This window comes from Cnephaeus nilssonii (genome assembly GCF_951640355.1).
Source record: "Cnephaeus nilssonii genome assembly, chromosome: 20".
NCBI classification, from domain to species: Eukaryota; Metazoa; Chordata; class Mammalia; order Chiroptera; family Vespertilionidae; genus Cnephaeus; species Cnephaeus nilssonii.
Window position 1 is genome coordinate 25278426 of NC_137091.1, and position 6000 is coordinate 25284425.

The window sequence follows — 6000 nt, forward strand, 5'->3', positions numbered from 1 at the left end:
GTTGGGTGGTATGTGTAGGTACAAGCATACGCATAGCCAGGAGGTTTGAGAGGTATTGCAGGAGTCCAGGGGAGTCCCAGGAATATAGATATCTGAGCTACTCTGTTGCCTAATCCATGGTCCATTTTACTCTCATCACAGAAGCTCCTTGTGGGGTGTCAGCCTTGTGTCTTCACTATTCCTAATTTGTCCTTTACTGAACCCAACCTTCTCTCTTCCATGATGAGCTGTTAGAGATATGATCCTGGATTCACTGGAGCCCTTCCCTGGGGGATCCTGGATTTTAGGACCCAGACTTTAGTAGTCCAAATAAAAAACTTCCCTTTATGGAGCACTATCCATGTGTCGGATCTGGAGTTAAGCATTTTATGTCTATTATAGCACAATGTCATCTTAAATAAAACCCCACAAGGATGGTACAGCTATTCCTCTTTTGCAGCTTAGGAAACTGAGGTTTAAGTCATTTGCATAATGGCTAATTGCTTTTGGCTTTTTAAAAATGCAATTTAAAGAGAGGGTGCCAAGTTTCTGGGTGGGAACTCAAACTAAGATGCTGATGATGATCTTATATTTCAATGTTAGTCCTTTATGTCATCACTGGCCTTGTTCCAGCTCCAACTTTGCAGCTTTGCTGGGATTTCTAAGTAAGAAAGCAGAAAGGTGGTAAAAGATTTGGGGAAAATTAACCAAGCCGGAACATCTACAATCGGAAGAGGTCAACAGTGTCAACTATTGAGTCCAAGAGAATATAAGAAACTCTAGTGAAATATTTAACTAGATTCCATATTCAGCGGATCTGGTCCATGGTCATGACATGGGGAACTGTACAGTAGTCAATGAAAGGAGTGCCTTGAATCAGACAGGTACTCAAGCATTTAGATGAGGTTTATTCAAATCTAGGAGAGGCTGAAGGTCACTTGGCCCACTCCTGGACATCCAGGCTGTCTTGAATTAGGTGAGGGGTCAAGATAGCAGCCCATGGGATAAATGCAGCTCTATGTATTGTATCAAACTGGAAGAACATTAGGTAAATGTCCACATGCACACATCCATGGAAAATGGGTGGAGGATTAGGAGGCATTCTTTTGACAAATATTTATTGAGATTTTTCTATGTGCCTGGCACTGGGAATGGAGTTGCAGGCAAGAAACGGGTGCTATCTGCACTTGAGTTTACAAATCAGCAAGGTAGACAGACAAGATACAGGCTGTCCTCTGTTCAGCCAGGCTACAATAGTCACCAGTGTAGAAGGGCTGCTGATCTTTTATAATTTCCCTACTCAAAAGGTGGTCCACAGATCAGCAGCATCGGCCTGACATAGGAGCTTGGTTGAAAAACAGAATCTTAAACCTCACCTCACACCTCCTGGATAAAAATCTGCATTTTGGCAAGTCCTCCAGGGACCCACATGCTCATTAAAGTTTGAGAAGCTGTGGTCTGCAAGCCTTCCTTCCAGAGTAGGGGCTTTGTTGTGTTCCACCAGGCACACAAGGGCTGTCACTTCCTGCCACAGATGTCCTCAGAGATATGAAGGTTATACCAGAATCAGCAGGGATCAGGCAAAGGAGAAGCAAAGTGTATTCTCAAGAGCTCCTGGAAATAATTACCGTTCTCTTAATAATAAATGAATAGGCTGCAATCCCAGAACACATTGAGAACAAAGCAAAACATGTCAATATAAAATCCAGCAAATAAAACAATCAATTTAAAATAGATTTCTCTAAATGGTTCTCCTGCTTGGGCTAAGTGCCGCGCCTCTGGAAGCTCATAGCATATTGTGCTTATACCTGCCTCAACCCTTGTGTTTGAATCTTGACATTTTCTGTTTATTTGTCTGCCTCCCATTCTAAACTAAGTTCTTAGAGGACCCTCTTGCCTGGAAAGATAATAAAAGGGTCCTGACACTGGAAAAAAAAAAAAGATTAGAGGCAGTTGTAAAAGACTGAAAGAATAATTCTCTGTGTGAAATATTTTCAACAGAAGAATAACAGTACATATGGTCCTAAATTCCTCCACAAGTATGGCTGAAAGGTCCATTCCCTATGCCATAGCCACCCATCCACCCCCATGCGAAGTTCTGAATTCTCAGGGTCTCACATCAGCAATTAGCATTTGCCAACCCAATGACTATAGTCTGTTCTCTTCTGAACTTCATGAATGTTCATTGGAAATGACAGAATATACTTATATAGTTATGCCCTTTAGTGATGCCTTCCCACATCGACTCTGAACTTGGCCACATAATTTACTCCAGCAGATGGGACAGAAAAAAACCTCAACATAAGCAGAAGCTTGAAGAGTCACTTCCATTTCCTCTCTCTCATTCCTTCATCTTCAGCATGAGAACAAGCCTGGACTTACGTGCGAGAAAGTGTGAAACCACATGAAGCAGAGTCCTGACCATGTAGGAAGACGCAGTCAAGGTCAGCAAGGCTGCCTAACTAACACAAACCTGAGAAATGGGAGTTATATCAAGCCAGCTCCATCCAGTAGAACCACCTAACCAACCATCTGCAAAATTCAGAGCTAAATCAATGCTCATCACTTTGAATCACTGGGTGTCAGGTTGTATGTTATACAGCAATAACTAACTACTATAAGCCAGCAAGTAGAAGCAGCTTCCATTTGAAGAGTATCTAATTTCTTTCACACACAAACCTTCTTTGCATTTGAGTTCTCTGCTCATGCTGAGTGGGCTATTGGTATGGTTCAGGCAAAGAAAAACAAACACCTATAGAAATAGACCCTGCCTTCAAGAATGATCACATTTTGGGGACACCTAAAAAGTCACTTAGAAGCTGCTTTGAGTCAAGAAATGATTTCCAGCCTAGTTGGTGTGGCTCAGTAGTTGAACATCAACGCATAAACCAGGAGGTCATGGTTCGATTCCTGTTCAGGGCATATGACCAGGTTGCTGGCTCAATCCCCAGTAGGGGGCATGCAGCAAGAGGCAGCCAATCAATGATTCTCTATCATTATTGATGTTGCTATTTCTCCCTCTCTATCCATCTCTCTGAAATCAATAAAAATATATCTATATATATAATAGCCTAAGCAACCATTACGAATGACCTGTCAACTGGTCATGCTGATGTGCACTGACCACCAGGGGGCAGATGCTCAATGCAGGAGCTGCCCCCTGGTGGTCAGTTCGCTCCCACAGCCAACCTCCTGCAGTCCCTCCCCCTGGCCTGCAGGTCCGGATTGGCCCCAATTGGGACTGGGCAAGATGGCCCCCATCGGCCCCTATCGCTGGCCAGGCCGAGGTACCCCACCCGTGCAAGAATTCGTGCACCAGGCCTCTAGTTAAAAATAAATAAATATGTATAGTACTGTACACTAATGATGTCATTTTTAAAAAAGGGAAAAAAAGAAATGATCTCCAGAGGCAACTAATAGCAGGAACAGTTTTAGGGTCAGTCTTGTTTCTTATTGTCAATGAAGAATAAGTGTGGAAATGAAAATGTGTGTGAATATGAGGAGTAAACAACAAGTTGAGCTAATTTAAGCAATTAAAAGAGGAACATAATTAAAGATGCATTTCTCAGGACTCTTCTAGTTATAAAGAATGAAAAACAAACTCAAATCAACATAAGCCAAAAATAAGGCACGTGATAGCTAACCTGACTGAGAAGGCGTTCAAGGATGCTAAGGCATATAGATCACAAGCAGCAGTGCCTCATCTCACGCATATAACTCAGAGACCCTAAGGAAGGTTGTTTTTCATAATAGCTCTGGCTCACAAGGCCAAGGCAGGCCTCTGATTGGCCTGACTTGTCCCAATCATGGCTGAACCAATCATGATGGGCAGAAGAATACTGTTGCACTTTGATTGGCCAGGCCTGGTCATGAGCCCAAGAGGCAAAATCCCCCCTTCCTAAATGACATGGAATGGGAAAGGCGGAGTTTCCCAAACAGGAGTTCTGGGTGAATTATACAACCTGACTACTGAAGGAGACTGGGGAATCTCACTGGCACCATTGAAATTTTACTTCCTTCTCATGTCTGTTGCACCTTCAAAGAAAGACATTCATGCCCCAGCTGGGTGACTCAATGGTTAGATTGTCCTCCTGTTACACCAAAATGGTTGCAAGTTCTATTCCTGGTCAGGGCACGTACAGGAGGCATTTCTCTCTCACATCGATGTTTCTCTCTCTCTCCCTTCCTCTCTCTAAAAACCAATAAAGATATACTTGAGTGAGGTTTTTCAAAAAGGACATTCGCCTCATGAAATGAGTGGGACAGAAAGACAGGTGAAAGGAAGCACACAAAATGGGCAGTGAACAATCTCAGAACCTCTGTTCCTAACCAGCTGGGTGATGTGCTAAAAGTGATTGGACTTCTCCGAGTGTGAGTTTTTTCAGCTACTGAATTCTCAGCAGAGATTATAAAGTCTACCTTGTACAGTGGCTTGGAGGAATCTGTAAAGCTCTATACAAACACAAGTTATAATTCCACCTCATCAACTCCCATCACCACTGTTGCTGCTACTACTCTTACTACAAACAATCACAACAACATATCAAGTGGGGCTCAGCATTCAAGAAGGCTCACTTTGGTCAAGAATCAAACCAAACCAAACCATGAGAGCCAGGTGTCTCTTTCGATGCCTTTGAACCCAGTAGGTGGCCTTAAGTCTGAGCAGCTGGCTGTGCCCTCCCAATTTCTGTGTTAGTGTCTCTTTGTGTGTAGGTACATAGCTCTAGTTTCTGACTTTATCTCTTCTTCTTTCTCTGTGTCTCTATCTTTGTCTCTAACTGCCTGTTCCCAGGCCTCTCTAGTGTGTTATTTGTCTGTCTGTTATCATCTCTTCTCTTAGTTTCCCATTCTGCCCCATTTCCCTGCTCCCTTTCCCCTCCCTAATTCACCCACACTTCCTAGCAGCCTTGGCACCCTGAACTAGAGCCCCTCTTGCTTCTACAATGCCATCAGGCCTGCCCTGTGCTTCCTCTTCCCTGTCACAAACAGCTGTGTCCTGTCTTGATAGCTTAAACACACACCGTTTAATAGGCCATGCCAACCTCTGGATGTTCGAGCCAACATAGAGGACTGATCCCCTGCAAGAGTGAGGGTTCACTGCGCTTGCCAAACCTGAGGCCCCTGAGTAGGCACAAAGGCACAGATGGGGCCACCTGGCTGCTGTCATCCAGCCAAGGTCTCATCCGCCACACAGACACCTGAGGAGCAGCGATGCTAAAGCAGGCACCCTGCTATTTGTTAGCAGTGGGCCACCGGGGAGTTTCCAAGCTTGGCTTTGATGAAACTGAAAACGTTGACTCATTAAATGTTTGGAGAATGTGAAGCTGGCGCTCAGCCCTGTGTTTTCTGTAATATCAATTATTCCCGGAGACCGCTGCTGCTTGCTAGGTTGGGAGGTACTCAGAGAGAGGGAAGTATCACCCTGGCTCACCTCTAAGCTGCAGGAATGACACAGCCAAGGTGAGAGGCTGGTCTTAAGAAAGACTCAAGGAGCTGGGGGAGGAGGGGTGCTGACCAGCTTGGAGGTGAAGAGAGAGCAAGTTACCTGCATAATTGCTGTTGCTGACCACTCCCCTGTAACTGATTCCACAGGCATCCAAGATGCACTTGTTAGGCAGATAGATGCTGTTTGCATATAAATGACCAGGCTCCCTCCCCAACTCTGGGAGGAGGGCATAATTACTTGTTTTGTCCCAGGAAATTTCATCTCTGTACACACCCTCAATTTCTGTCTACATACATGTCTCCCAACTATGGCCAGACTTTCCCAATTTCAGAATTCTCCCTCCGCTTACCTTCCTGCCAGGTCCTCTGTGATGCATCAAAGGGACTTGGATTCAGTGTGCCTAAGATTACACCCCAGTCTCCTCCTCACCCCCACCTGTCTGTTGTGTAAACCAGTCCTTGGACAAAATCCTCACCACCTGCGCCACCTGTTTCCCTGCCTCCATATCCAGTCCTTCCCAGGGACTAGTGATTTCCCTCCTAATAATGTCTCTAGTACATTTTATTTCATTTTTA